At 46.4% G+C, this 16,048-nt stretch overlaps 1 protein-coding gene across 14 annotated transcripts in view; it reads left to right on the forward strand.

Moving 5' to 3' along the window:
- Nucleotides 1-16,048, forward strand: part of DTNB (dystrobrevin beta) — a 236,291-nt gene that overhangs the window by 208,638 nt on the left and 11,605 nt on the right. The window lies entirely within an intron of this gene.

The following is a 16,048-nucleotide window of genomic DNA, read 5'->3' on the forward strand; positions in this document are numbered from 1 at the left end:
CAGCAGCGTCTTACTACGTATGTTCAAGGCAGTGAACTTGGCCTTTTGGAGGATCATGAGAGAAATCCTACAGAAATACCACCCTCAGAGAGCACGACATTATTTCACTGTTGGCATGATACCTTAAATACAGAAACATAAGCCAGGTCAGTGATACCCTGAACCACAGGCACCACTGCTGTCCCCCTCAGTGCAAACTCCACAGATGTCTTTTGGTAAACAAAGATCAGTGTAGTGTCCTACATGACTTTGCCTCAGACCTTTAGCCTGGGTCCCAGTCCTAGTCTGCCTAGACTATCTGATGTGCTAACTGCACATAGATGGCCTTGTAAGAGTCCCCGGAGTGGGCTCATTCATCAGTCTTGGCTCCTCTACTCACTCTGGGAATCTGGTAGTTTGTTATTTTATTTTTATTCCATTTTTTTTCCCAAAAAGAGGAAATATCATTACAATATTAAAGTAAGTATTTGTGGGGCGCCTGGGTGGCTCAGTGGGTTAAAGCCTCTGCCTTCGGCTCAGGTCATGGTCTCAGGGTCCTGGGATCAAGCCCCTCATCAGGCTCTCTGCTCTGCAGGGAGCCTGCTTCCTCCTCTCTCAGCCTGCCTCTCTGCCTACTTGTGATCTCTGTCTGTCAAATAAATAAATAAAATCTTAAAAAAAAAAAAAAGTAAGTATTTGTATTTCACTCCCCCAAAACTCCTTGAACACATACCAGGAGTTTAGTCTGAGGATATAGGCGGAAATAACTTTGAGTCTTTACAGCATCCCCATGTTTTCCATCCCCGTCATCAATGATAGACTGAGAGATTTCCTGCTTTTTTTATTTCCCTTCTGTACTATATTTCTGTCTTTTTCTCTCATGGCCAGAATGCATACACCATGTGAAAACTATCCTCCAAGGTCTCCAGGAAAATTTTCTACACATCAAGCTGGAGAAATTGTCCCCACACTGGAAGACCATTGAATCCCTGGGACATTCTGTCTCTCCCAGAATCTGAGTCTCGGGAAAGCATTGACAGAAAAGACAAAGTAGAAGATGACTTTTCTAGGTTCTGAGCCTTGAGGACCTGGGAAAATGATGGGCACAGTGACTGAGGGGGTGAAAAGGGGAGATGATCTGGGGCAGGAAGGGGACTTGGACCTGATTTTGACCATACTGAGTTCCAAAGATCAGGCAGGCAGGCGGGCCTTTTTGTCTGATCTGCTGGATATTTGGGACGTGCAACTGGAATTTCAGTGGAAATACACGACTGGCGTTGTAGATTTGGAGGTCTTCATTATAAAATTAGGACTGAAACCATAAACAGGAGCCTTGGAGGGGAAAACTGTAGTAGAGAGAAGGAAGAAAGAAGAGGCGGGAAGGGTAGGATTGTGGGTTCTTGTGAAAGCTCAGGAAGTTTCAAGAGGGAGAAGGTTGATAAGACAATAATATAAGGAAGCCTTTGGATTTGACAATCAGTACGTTATCGGCAGTCCTGAAAAAAAATGTTCAGTGTAGACAGCTCTGAACGATAGGCTTTGTTTTGTCCAACCCCAGCCCCCTTTGGTTTCAACCAATGAAGGAGAAGGAACCAGATCTTTAATCTGCCGTATTGAATTGTATGTGAGTGGGTGGCTCTTCTGAGTCATAGACCTTCTTGACAAAACCTCACTTCTTTTCTATCTGAGCATGTGCATTGCCTTTACAAGCCTGTTTCCTCATCTGTAAACTTCAACTTCACAACCCTGTGGTCCTTTCATCCCTGATACACGTCGGTATAGTGCGGAAAGGCTGTAAACCAAGAAGGGTCTAAGAAAACCAACAGGATTCATTAAACTGGTGTCTCCTTTTGTGACTTTGAAACCCTCCAGCCTCCCTGAGTTGTCTGGCTTGCTTTCGGTAACCAGCTCCTCCCTCAGCGTTGCCTCATGCCAGCCTTCTACCTCCCCCTCTTCCAGGCAAAAGAAAGGATCCTAAGAAAACATTAGCTAGGGGCGCCTGTGTGGCTCAGTGTGTTAAGCCTCTGCCTTCAGCTCAGATCATGATCTCAGGGTCCTGGGATTGAGCCCCACATCGGGTTCTCTGCTCAGCAGGGAGCCTGCTTCCCCCTCTCTCTCTCTGCCTACTTGTGATCTCTGTCAAATAAATAAATAAAATCTTTAAAAAAAAAAAAAAAAAAAAAGAAAGAAAGAAAACATTAGCCACTCCCATGAAGGCCTCTCCTTTGGCTTATCTCTGGGATTCTCAGCCTTCCGCAGGAGGAGGGGAATCCCCAGCGCTCTCTTGCTGTTAGACCTCACCCCAGCATCCTCTCTCGGTTCGGGATTGGATCGATGGCCCTTCACTTTGAGAGACTCTGTAGGCATTTCATCAAATCCCGATGCTGTACCTGTCTCTGGGGTCTTACTGGCCGATCTCAGGCTGGTTTTGCTGGTCCACGTTATCCATAATGCCAAGGTAGGGAGCTTTCTGGCCTAGAGTCCTTAAGTGAGATGAACATCTGCTTAGTTCCAGCCAAAAGAAGTGTGATATAAAGGGTGCAGGAGACTTCTGCGCTCTCCTCCATTTGCTGCCAACCACTGGCAAGTGGAATCACTGGCATTTGGCCCTGTAGGCTAGATGACTGGAAGCTTTAGAAGAAAGGTGGTGGGGTGGGGAGAAGGAGGAGGCATAAGGGAGGGAGCTAGAAGGAGGAAGCACGAGAGAAAGAGGAAAATAGGAAAGTAGAAGCACGTTTTATAAAATCAGAGGCAGTGCAGAGAGACAGTTAACTGATGCTAACATGGTACCTTTAACAAGGATCTATGGGGCGCCTGGGTGGCTCAGTGCATTAAAGCCTCTGCCTTCGGCTCAGGTCATGATCCCAGGGTCCTGGGATGGAGCCTGGCATCCCGCTCTTTGCTCAGCAGGGAGCCTGCTTCTCTCTCTCTCTCTCTCTCTCTCTCTCTCTCTCGCTTGCCTCTCTGCCTACTTACTTGTGATCTCTGTCTGTCAAAAATAAATAAAATCTTTAAAAAATAATAATAATAACAAGGCTCTATGCCAACTCCCTACTGCTCTGTGAATCGGCGAACTTTTACCCTCTCAGTACTGTTAGCTCTCTGTCTGTCTATCTTTTTTTTTATAAATCCTTCAGTACTTTTATTATTATGTGTTCTTACTAATTTAGATGCACATAACACTCACTATATATTCATTGCTTTCGCATTTCAAATTTCAACTCCTGTATTTAACCAGCTCGGACCTCCAGAAACCAAGAGAGAACCTGGGAGACTATGAGGCCTGTAGCTGGCCCAGTCCGGGACACCTTCCAAATGTGCAGAACATGTGAGAGTTTACTCTTGGGCCCCTTGAAGGTCCCAAGCTAACCTGAGGCTGTGGGTGACCTACGCTTCCTTCTAAGCAGCCCGCCACTGGGGAAAAGGAGAGAGTTTCACCCTCAGCCAGGTTCTCGTCCTCAGCACCATGGAATTGTGGGCCAGATAACTGCAGGGGGCCAGAGGGGGTGGGGGGGCGGTGGCGGGGGAGGGACTGACCTATATATTGCAGGGTGTTTAGCAACACCCTTGACTTCCACCTACTACTAAATTCCAGCGGTAGCTCCTGTCGCCCCACCAAGCAGGGCCTTGCAGATGAAATGACTGCCAGTTAAGAAGCACTGCCCTAAGCCCAGAGAGCCTCGCTCTGTGACCCCAGCCTGAGCCCCGAGGCATTCTCAGAATCCCTGAGTCTGAGGCTTAGATACTGACCGGATGGTGGAGGATTTCCAGGCATGTTCCCAGAAAATCACTCCTCTGTCCATATTTCCTGCCAGTGCTCTGTGTCCACGCACCTTCTCCAGGCTTCTGCTCCTCTGCACGCTTGCTTTTTTACTCCAAAAGCCTGCTTGTGTCTCTCTTTCCAGTTCCTACCGCCTTCCTTCATTCTCGTCTCCATCATCTGGCCTCTGATCTGTTGGGAGAGCTTCCACATGGGGCTCCTTGTGTCCTGTCTCTGGCTGCCCAGTCCCTTCTTCACGTTGTGCCAGAAGCAGGTTCCTAGACACACACGGCACTGGCCATGCTGTGGTCTCCTCAGGAACCTTCCTTATTAGCTCCGTAGCTCCCTGTGCCACTGCCCCCAGCAGGGCTCAACAAGCGGTTTTTGGTTTGTTGGTTTGTTTGTTTGTTTAAGATTTTTCTTTATTTATTCAACAGATCACAAGTAGGCAGAGGCAGGCAGAGAGATGGGGGGGAAGCAGGCTCCCCACTGTGCAGAGAGCCCGACATGGGGCTCGATCCCAGGACCCTGAGATCATGACCTGAGCCGAAGGCAGAGGCTTAACCCACTGAGTAAACCGAATCAGAGATATTATGTAGGTCCTTATATAACCACTTAAAATGTAACTGTTTCAAAATGTGAAAACCATTCTTAGCTCGTGGACTGTAAAAAAGAGGTGGCGGTGAGCCGGATTTGGCCGTGGGCCACGGTTTGCCCATCTCCGGCCTAGTAAGTAAACTAGGCAACCATTTTTTAAGGCCCTGGATCATGGTGGCCCACACTCCTCTTGCCTACCATATGTCTTTGTGCTCCCCACATGCTAGCCACCCCCTCTTTCCCCCCGCCGCCTGCAGCCTCTTCGCCCAGCCCATCCCCCTGTATTCATGCCCTTTCCTCACCTGGATTGCCCTTCCCGAGACTTGTCTGCGGATTGAAATTATACCCCTCAAGATACTCTCAGATGCCACCTCTTCTGTGAAACCTTACCGTGTTGCAGAAGGTCAGAGTTACACTCTTTCGCTTCTGGGCTTGTCCTTTGGGCCTCCACTGAGGCCTGGATCCTACCTTCCTTTGTATGCTAACTGTGTACACGCCTCAACTGGGGGGGGGGGCGGGGGGGCGGGGACTGTGAGCCTGCTGGGAGCGGAGACTTTGCCCCTTTGTAACCCCCCAGCACCTTCCAAAGTAGCACAATGGCAGGTAGGGTTCTACTGAGCCTGTGTGTGAAGCATTTCATGTGTATCCACACCAGCCTGTAAAGATATTATCCATGTTGCTTACGGAGAATATGAGGTATAGAAAGGTTAAGTAAGTTACCCGAGATCACACTGCTAGTAAATGGCAAAGCTGGCATCCAAACCAGGTCTACCTATAACTGCAGCTCCTGGGCTCTAACCACTGTGCTAGATAGGGCAGGGACCCAGCAAAGGATGGTGGTGTGAGTAGGGTGCCAGACCTCCCCAGGCAAGTTTTGCATTCCTGAAAGTAACATTTACATTTGACTCACTGAATTTTAAAATATCTCAGATAGGTTCTGGGTACCTGCCTGATCCCTGATTTAGCTGTCTGAATAAGGACCATTCTCTCCTGGCAGTCTGTTCTCTTTTTGTTTATAATCATGCGATCTGAGTGTTTGGTATTCATTTTATAGGGATTTTCCCCTCATTGGGGTCCCTGATCATTTCACCAAGAACTGACTTGAAAAGCCTGCGGTGAGAGCTAATGGAATACCATTTTCAAGTAGAGCCGGACAGACGGGAAGAAACAAACAGAAAGAGGGTAATCTGGTCTTAGAATTTATGAGCGTCCCTATCTGAAAGTTTAAATTTCAACTTCTTTTGATCTTGAGGTTTATGGTGAGTTTTAGTGGGTTGTTCTTCGTCTCTGCAACTTAGTACGCGTTCTTCCTTCTACTAAGAAAGATAGCGAGACACTTGCCCCTCACCCCCTCACCCCCGCCCCAAGCCTCAAGGAAAGCGTTATCTTCTGCATAATTTAGTTTGACTTGACTAGGGACAGAATCATGAAGATCAAGAAATAACCTTCTTTTGCCCATTGTCAATCCAGAAGCTTCCAGCAGTGCTCCAGTCGCTCCTCCCTGTCTGCAGCAGCTGACCCCACGGCCACCAGAGCTAGGGTCAGGCTCTCTGTAAGCCTGAGCCTCCCGAAGTGATGTGGGACAGAGGGACTTCGTGGCTGACATTTTGGTGGCGCCATCCTGTCCTTCCATACACACCTGTGTATGTTCGTGGCATAATGGTGGGAAGAAAAGAGATCGTAAAACTAGACAGCTCTTCTCTGTGGTGTTGAGAAGCAGAATTTACCTTCACAACCTGTCGGCTTGCAGGCAGCCTTTGCTAAGATGAGGTCTCCTGGCGTGTTCCAGAGCTGTTTCTGTCTCACCCCGAAGGGAGGCACGGCCGCTTCTTTGCTCGCTGCGGGGCGGATGTCTTTCTCGGCTCCTGCACCTCCCCCTATCCTGTCTGCTCACTTCCATCCCTGGTGCCCATGAGGCGGTTATTTCCAGGCCTGCGGCAGGACGGGCTGCGCAGCCCGCTCACTCCTCACTTCCACGCTGGAAGAGGCAGCCGGATTTTCCAGCAGAGCCGCCACCAACACCGGTTCCAAATAGCGTGTGGGCTCTGGTTACCTTTTCTTGAAGGAAAAAAACCCATGCAAAGTTCATTCTTCATACATCCCATTTCTCTCCGCCATCAGGGCTGCCCTCCCTAAATTTCAGACTTACGTCTCCCTTCCCTCAGGATTGTTTTTGGTTTTGTTTTTGTTTTTTGGTGTGTTTTGCTGTTTTTTTCTGAGAGGGCCTCCAAAAATCGGCAGCAAAGAGGCCAGTTTGTTTAATTTAAATACACTGCAGCAAAATGAAGGTAATTGTCCACAAAGGCCATCTGCTACCTGGCAGGTATCCATGAGTCAGAGAGAGAGAGAGAGAGAGAGAGAGGGAGACGGAGACTAAAGTGTCTCCTTCTGTTACCATGAGAGTTTCAGGTTGGGCTGTGTGTGTGTGTGTGTGTGTATGTGTGCACGCGCAGAGGATACAGTTGTCAACACTCCAGAGAGAGGGCAACAACTCCAAATCAGGCTTTTTGCCACAAGCCACTCGGGGTTGATTACCCGGCTATAATGTGTACGAGGGAGATAGGAAAAAATTCATACCTCTTTTTTTTTTCTTTAAGATTGTATTTATTTATTTGACAGATAGAGAGAGATCACAAGTAGACAGAGAGAGAGGGGGTCAGCAGGCTCCCCACCAAGCAGAGAGCCTGATGCGGGACTCCATCCCAGGACTCTAAGATCATGACCTGAGCCGAAGGCAGATGCTTAATCCACTGAGCCACCCAGGCGCCCCAAATTCATACCTCTTCCATGAAGAAGAAGAAGGGAAGGAGACAGTATTTATGGAGCCCCTACTGTGTGCCCAGCACCGTGCTGGGGATATCCAAGCACAGCTGAGCCTGGTGCACATCGTTCTCCTGCTGAAGGCAGTGGCTTTCTCCCTCTGCAGCCGGCTCTCTCTGCCACAGCCTGTGAGCTCCTGTCTGCTCACGGTGTCCTCGCGTCACCTCCTTGGCATTCTCTGTACCTGCTTTGGCTCCAGTATGAGATTTGTGTCATAGACAAGAGACTAAGTCATAATCACTGTACTCTTCCTTCTCACATTTCTCACCTTTATTGGAAATTAATGATCCTGTTGAAGATTGTGGTTAGCTTTAGTTCTGAGGGGTCTCCCACTAATCCATGTTCCTTCTGGCCTCAGCAACAGTATGCTCTGCCTTGGATTCTCCGTGCAGTTTGAGGCAATTAGAAGACCCAGGTACCAGTCTTAGCCTTTCTGCTCATTTATTTGGAACCCCGTGACCTCTCTAGGCCTCAGTCTCTTCAAATATAAAATGAGTAAGTGTTGGACCAAAAAAAGAGGCTTTTTGGGGGGGTCATGAACGTTCTGAAATTATAAGCATAATTTCTGAGTCCCTTTCTTTGGATGTGATACCTCAGGTTTTCTCAGGTTCTCAGAGACTTTGCCAGTTTAGAAGTGACAAGCCAGCAGACCAGAGAGCATGTCAGATTGTAATATTTCTCCAGGTCTGTATTTCCAGCAGAATTGTTTCCAACTACAAGGGATCTCAGTATTCAGAGAACCTGAGTTACAGGGCATTTATTGTGTTGAGTTATTGGTGACTGGCCCAAGCTGCATTCTAGTCTTTGTTATAGGTTATGTTACAACAAGATCCCACGGTCCTTGGGGCACCTGGGTGGCTCAGTGGGTTAAAGCCTCTGCCTTCGGCTCAGGTCATGATCCCGAGGTCCTGGGGTTGAGCCCCACATCGGGCTCCCTTCTTAGCAGGGAACCTGCTTCCCTTCCTCCCTCTCTGCCTGCCTCTCTCCCTACTTGTGCTCTCTGACAAATAAATAAATTAAAAAAAAAAAAAAAAAAAGATCCCACGGTCCTTGAGTCAAGAAGCCTTCAAACACCAAGTAGCATTTTGCAGACCTTCCCTAGATTCCGTAGGCTAATTGCCCCTCTCCTGGCAGCTCCAACAGGTGGCACAAGATTGTTTCATACCTGCATTGGACAGCTTATCCCCATCCCCTGGAACCCCATGACTAGTTCCTCTGCCTTTACTGATTCCTGCGTGATTCTTGGGTTCCCATAACCTCGAGATTCCAATCGTGATGCTGCACCCAGCCTCCTCCTGTGCCATTTATTTTAGATTGGGTTTTCGGGTGAGTGGAGTGCTTGGCATTCTTTATGGCGGGGTCCTGTCTGCCTAAATGTAAAACCCAATCTGTGCTTTTGAGACAAGGTGAAATTTCAGTGTAGTGATCCAGCTTGATTTGGGGTGTATCTGTCTGGCCTGGACCCTAACCTGGGTCATCGGTGGCTGTGTCAGCATGCCCAGAGGGCTGCTCAACCCCTGTGTGCTCTCTGCCCTTCAGCCTGTGGCCCTGTAACTAGGACAGCCCTATTGAAACTCTGTTTTGAGCGGGTCTCGTCCTCCTCACAGTCACCGGCTCCCTGCACCCCCTCGCAGGCTTCGTTCGCGTGAGCCTAGGGCAGCATCTCTGGTACTGACTCCAAACGTGAGAAGAGTAGGTTAGCTAGAGAACATGCCATCTGTAACCCTGAGACGCCAGCATGATCGTGACCAAAGCAAAGCCATGATGACTTGACATTTCTGAGATGAGGTAACTTGGCAAAAGTTAGAGAATCACAGAATTTTAAATCTGAAAAATACTTCAGAGATCATCTACTTGATGCCACTCGGTTTATAAATGAGAAGAATGCGTCCCAGAAAAATTAAAATGCATGTGCTGTACAGGGCAAAGGAAATCCCAGGTCTCCTGACGTCTAGGCCATGCCCTGCTTGCTGAACCACTCCACCTCCTTATGTGTCTGCCCCAAAGCAGTGGAGAGAGCTAGGCTTCCTTCTCTGAGCCCGCAGCTTTCCCTCCTCTTCCGGGTCATTGAATTTGCTGTGAGTGAGGAATCGTCTCCAGGGCTAGTGATTATTGGCAAAGCTGTGATTATTGTCCAACAGCAGGACAAGCTCTTTTGCTCGGGGACTTAGGCACATTCTCCTTTCAGGTAAAATGTTTTTTGATTATATATCCTTGCCTCTGTTCTCACCCATAGTCCTCCTTCCTGGGTGTCTGGCCTTTTACGGGGGCCTCTGGGCTTGGTCTCCCATATTCCAAAACCTTCCCTCCCATTCTTTCTCGATCAAATGTCCTTCAGGTGGGACTGCCCCATATATGAAGAAGAAAATCAGCCTGGGGGGCACCTGGGTGGCTCAGTAGGTTAAGCATCTGCCTTCAGCTCAGGTCATGATCTCAGGGTCCTGGGATCGAGCCCCACATCGGGCTCTCTGCTCAGCAGGGAGCGTGCTTCCTCCTCTCTCTCTGCCTGCCTCTCTGCCTACTTGTGATCTGTCAAATAAATAAATAAAATCTTTAAAAAAAAAAAGAAAGAAAAGAAAGCCTGGGCATATGAGTCACCTGTTGTTGTACAACAACTTACCCCAAAACCTAGCGACTTTGTAGAACAAATATTTATTACCTCACAACTTCTCTGGGTCTAGAGTCCAGGTGAGGATAAGCTAAGGGTCAGGGTCTCTTATAAGGCTACAGGCATCTCAAGGCTCAACAACTCACAGGGTTGTTGGCAGGATTCTCCGAGGGCTGCTGGACTGAGGGCCTCCGTGCCAGCTGGTGGCTGGAGGCTGCCTCCGTTCCCTGTCACTTGGGCCTCTCCCCAGGGCAGCTCACAAGGTGGCAGCTGACTTCGTTAGACGAACAAGCAGGAGGGAGGAGGAGAGTATGTGGGCAAGAGAGAAGTCACGTCTTCTAAAAGCTAATCACAGAAGGGACATCCCATTCACCTGACCCTGGAGCAGCAGTCACTGCGCCAAGCCAGTATGCAAGGAGAGGGGACTCCCCAGGAGTGTGACAAGGGGGGCAAGGTCATCGGAGGCCGTCTCAGAGGTCTGCCCGCCACATTTACTCATCTAGTTAAGTATCTCACGCAAAGCTTCATCGATGACGGATAGATTTAGTGCTCCCTGGAGACTGTTGCCTGCTCTGGCTACGTTCCCACTTTCCATTACTGAAGAAAAGGGGTCAGAAATGTGATCCATCTCATTGTCATTTAACAAACGTTTATTAGGCATTTACATGTGCTAAGCACAATGGTAAGGAAGATAAAATTTGAGAGGCGAGGTTAATGCTGTTCAGAGTTCTGGGGAACATCGCAGGAAGACCTAATCTGACCCCAGAGGACAGGACAATGAAGCAAACGCCTGGGAGGCGCAGCAGGAGCAGGAGCTGCTCCGTGCTGCGGGCAGAGCTTCTGGCAGAGAGGCCTTCAGGGAAGGGAGAGTGCAAGCCCTTCTGTAGATTGAAGCAACTGTCGCCCGTCCTTTCACTTTCTATCTAAACCAGCCAGCGACAGTCACGGACAACCCTGTGCCATCGTATACCTCCTTCAATAAAAACCCTAGTCTCCAGGCCTTCCTGAAGCCGTGGCCTTGGGTCTGACTGAAGTGTGTGCACATCGATTGGCCGTGAATTGTGCCTGCCTCAGGCCAGCTGTGACTTACTGGCTCACCAGGATGCCGCACTGGGGTTGCTCTGCTGGAGCCAGAATTCACAGAGGGCTCTGGACAGCTCCAGCCCATCATTGTTGTAAACCAATGTGGCCCTGAAGCCGAGGGCTGGTGCTTGACATCTGTAGGGGGAAATTGTGCCTTCCCAGCGGTCTGCACCTTTCTCTTTCTCCTGCTCTGGAATCTGCTGGAATCAGCTTCCTTAGAAGGCACGTCCTGGGCACCGATCCCAGGAAGAGGGCCTGATTATTTTGAAGCCGATGGTGGGCAGTAGTCTCATTTCCTGATCCTAGAGCTTCAGCCACATGTGGCTGCCCACCCCGGGCACCCCTTCGGCCTCATCGCCCGTCACCGTTTTCCTATTAAAATATTGCAGAGGTTCAGTTTCATGTTCTTTAAAAGTAACCTAGTCATTCATCTTGGGTCTTAGGACTCTAACATTCATGCTTCAGGGAGCGGTGCCTGGCCCAGATCTCACTGAGTGAGTTTTATTGAATAGTTGTCACATGCCTTGATGTTGGGTTGGCCCTCTGCGGGGACGATAGACAACTGTCACACAGTGAAATGAGTGTGAATTTCACAGGCTGCACACTCAGGTAAGCCCCAAAGAAATCTTTAACAGGACTTCGTTTCCTTCTTGAGTGCTCCCTGTCTGAGCTGGACACAGTCTGGGCGTTTCCAGACCAACTTGAAGCCACTCATCCCAGATTCTTATCCCTCTTCCTGCTCCTGAGATGGGTGCTATGCCTTGGGGGACTAGTGCTGGTGCCGTGGCATCAGGGGAGGAGTATCTGTGGCTCCAATTTGATCTGTGCTGAAACAGTCATGTCCTTTGCTTGCGGCCAGGCCTGGTTCTCACAGGCAGCACTCCTCACCCTGCAACTGAGGCAGCTGAGTTCATAGGCTCCCCGAGAAGCCAAGGCACACACATGATCTCAGTGAGGCTCTCACTCCTCCGTGACTGAGAGACAACTTTAGGCTTGTTGCCTTTGCAGCTGGAAAACCATCAGCTGCTGGGGTCCAAGGGGTCCTTCCTTGACGCTGTCCAAGCAACCCAGGCAATGAACTTGATTGATTCTGTGCCTCTTAGCTCTTGGAGGCCCAAGAAAGACCCTGGCTTTGCCAGTGTCCATCACGTCTAGATCTCCCGAACTGCTGGCTCATAGGACTTTCCTACATAGCCAGGCCACTGCATGAACGTTCTTGCTTTTCTGCAGATTCTTTCTCCCAGCTTCATTATCTTGTTTGGATTGGGGCTGGAACTACCAAATCTGGCTGTTCAAAAACACTTTGCAAACCAGAGTGCATGTTATACTTTATTATTTGCTCCTTCTTCACCCAAAATGGCCAGGAAAGCAAGGCATGGTGGCAGTTACAGGGTAAAAGGTGGAGGTGTATTTTGGTTCCCCAAAATACAATGATTAATATGTGATAATGTTCTCTAAACAAAACCGGATTCCTGAGATGTTGGAAAGAAAGATATATACCCTGAAAAAATAATGAATAATACATGTTCCATAAGCACTGACAAAAAGTATTTCACAAGATAGAACATATTTAATTATCAGTGGGAAATTGTTATAAAAGTTAAACAATAGCAAGAATAGCACAAAGAGGGGCACCTGGGTGGCTCAGGGGGTTAAAGCCTCTGCCTTTGCCTCAGGTCATGATCCCAGGGTCCTGAGATCAAGCCTTGAGTCAGGCTCTCTGCTCAGCGAGGAGCCTACTTCCTCCTCCCTCTCTCTCTCTCTGCCTGTCAAATAAATAAATAAATAAATCTAAAAAAAAAAAAAAAAAAAAAAAAGAATAGCACAAAGAGACGTCACAGTCCTCCATTTTATGGTTCAACCACATTCCGTCCATCGACTCACCAGTCAGTCAACTTTTGGTTTTTTCCACTTTGGGTCTATTAGACTGTAGCTCATGAGCATTGTGTACAGGTTTGGGTGGGCATATGTTTTTATTTTTCTTGGGCCCATTCCCAGGAGTGAGGTTGCTGGGTTATATGGCAAGTTTACATTACCATTTTAAGAAGCTGCCAAACTGTTCTCCAGAGTAGCTGTGGCATTTTACAGTCCCATCAGCAATGTATAAGTTTCGGTTTTCCCACATCTGTTAGTCTTTTTGGTTGTCGCTATTTCAGTAGATAAGTGATATCTCACCATCATTTCAATTTTCATTTCCCTATTGGCTCCTCTTTTGAGCCTTTGTCATGTGATTATTGGCCCATTTTTACGTCATCTTCAGTGAACCATCTAATCAAATCTTTGCCTGTTTCACAGTTGGGTTATCTTCTTCTTATTCAGCTCTAAGAGTTCTTTATATGTTCTGGATACAAGTTTGTTTTTTGTTTGTTTATTCTCTTTTTTCCATTTCTGCTTTCTTGACCTATGAACTTGTAAGATATTTAAAGGGATATTGGGGTGACTTGATACACACACACGTGGTGAAAGGATTCTATCTACGTAATTAATATATCCATCCCCTCACATATTTATCTTTTTATGTATGTGAGAACATTGAAGTTTTACCCTCCTAGCCGATTTCAGCTAGACAGTAGTGTTACCAACTATAGTTGACATGCATTACATCCTCCAACCTTACTTCTCTTACAGCTGAAAGTCTGTACCCCTTTTCCAACCTTTTCCTATTTCCCCCAACCCTTGGCCCCAACTACTTTTCTACTCTCTGTTTCTATGAGTCTGACTCTTTTTAGCTTCCATAAGTGAGACCCTGCAATATTTGTCTTTCTCTGTCTGGCTTATTTTACTTAGTGCAGTGCCCTCAAGGTCCATCCATATTGTCGCAAACAACAGGACATTCTTTCTCATGGTTGGATAATATTCCATTGTACCTATATGCCACCTCTTGTTTGGCCATTTATCTGGGATGGACCCTTAGACTGTTTCCACATCTTAGCTACTGTGAATAGTGCTGCAGTGAACGTGGGAATGCAGATATTTCTTCTAGATCCTGTTTTCATTTTCTTTTAATCTTTTGAAGAACTTCTATACTGTTTTTTGTAGTGACTGCCCCAGGTTACCTTCCCACCAGTAGTACACAGGGTTCCCTTTTCTGCATATCTTCACCAGTGTGTATCTCTTATCATTTTGATAACATCCTCACAGGTGTAAAGTGATATCTCATTGTGGTTTTGATTTATGTTTCCCTGATAATTCATGACTTTTGAGCACCTTTTCATATACATGTTGGCCATTTGTATAACTTTGGGGAAATGCCTGGTTCCTCTGTCCATTATTTTTTAAGATTTTATTTCTTTATTTGACAGAGGTTGAGCACAAGCAGGGTGAGTGGGAGAGAGAGAAGCAGGCTCCTCACTGAATAGGGAACCCAATGTGGGGCTCGATCCCAGGACCCTGGGATCATGATCTGAGCTAAAGGCAGATGCTTAACCTACTGAGCCACCCAAGAGCCCCTTCTCCATCCATCTTTTAAATTAGATTGGGTTTTTTTGTTGTCGGTTTTTGCTGTTGGGTTGTATGAATTCATTATATATTTTGGATGTTAACTGCTTATTATAGGTGCTATTTTGTCCCATTTGGCAGGTTGCTTTTCATTTCGTTGATGGTTTCCTCGCTATACAGAAACTTTTCCCTTCTGATGTAGTCCCACTTGTTTATTTTTTGTTTCGTTTCCTTTGCTTTTTGGTATCAAATTTAAAAAAAATTATTACAAAGACCCACAATTTTATCAGATATAATTTATAAATGTGTTTTTCCAGTCTATGACTTATCTTTTTATTTTTCTTAGTGGTATCTTTTTAATAACAGTTTTACTGAGATATAGTTCACATACTATATACAATTGACCATTTTGAAGCCTAAAATACAGTTGTTTTTACTATATTCACAGAATTGTGCAACGATCACCACAGTCAACTTTAGAACATTTCATCGCCCTCTGAAAGAATCCCATACCCGTTAGTACTCACTCCTCATTTCTCCCAGGCCCCTATCCCCAAGCAACCACTACTCTACTTTCTGTCTCTATAGATTTTCCTATTGTAGACATTTCATATAAATGTAATCAAACAATATTCGGTCTTTTGTAACTGGCTTATTTCATTTAGTATAATCTCTTCAGGTTTTGTCCATTTTGTAGCGTGCATTGTACTTCATTCCTTTATGTACCAAATCCTATTTGGCTGACCCTTGGACAGTGGTGGGGATATGAGGGGTACTGACCTCCTGCACAGTCAGAAATCTGTCTCTAACTCTTGACTCCCCCTAAACTTAATTACTAATAGCCTACTCTTGACCAGAAGCCTTACCCATAAAATAGTCCATTAATACATATTTTGTGTCATATGTATTATATATATTCTTACAATAAAGTGAGCCAGAGAAGAAAAAATGTTGAAGAAAATCATAAAGAAAATACATATACAGGGCTGGGCTGTATTTCTTTATAAAATCCACATTTAAGTGGACTGTGCAGTTCAAATCCATGTTGTTCAAGGGTCAACTGTTTCGAGCATTTTTATTTAAATCATTCATCCGTTGATGGGCCCTTGGATTGTTTCCACTTGTCAACTGTTACAGGTAATGCTGCTATGAACACTTGTGTACAAATTTTTGTGTAGACCTATATTTTCGGGTATGTACACGTAGAAGTGGAATTGCTGGGTTGAATAGCACTCCATGTTTAATTTTGCTGAGGAACTGCCAGACTGCTTTCTAAAGCAACAGGAATGCACCATTTTCTGTTCCTACCAGCAGCATGCAAGCATGCAAGGATGTTCCACATCCTTGTCTACACTTGTTATTATCTGTCTTTTTATTGTAGCCATCCGAGTGGGTGTGAAGTGATGTTTCATTGTGGTTTTGATTTGCATCTCTCTGATGGTTCATGTAGTCAAGCATTTTTTTTCATGTGCTTATTGGACATTTGTATGTCTTCTTTGGAGAAACATCTTTTCAGGCCCTTTGTCCATTTTTATTAGGTTACTTATCCTTTTATTATTGAGTGTTAAGAGTTCTTCCCATATTCTAGATACAAGCCCCTCATCTGATAGATGATTTGCAAAAATGTGCTCCCATTCTTTGAGTTTTTTTACCTTCCTAAGGTGTCCTTTGAAAAAATTTTCAATTTTGATGAAATCCAGTTTATTATTTTCTTTTGTAGCTTGTACTTTATGTGTCATATCTAAAAAGCTGTCACCTAATCT

The sequence above is a fragment of the Mustela lutreola genome, chromosome 9, assembly GCF_030435805.1.
Source record: "Mustela lutreola isolate mMusLut2 chromosome 9, mMusLut2.pri, whole genome shotgun sequence".
NCBI lineage: Eukaryota > Metazoa > Chordata > Mammalia > Carnivora > Mustelidae > Mustela > Mustela lutreola.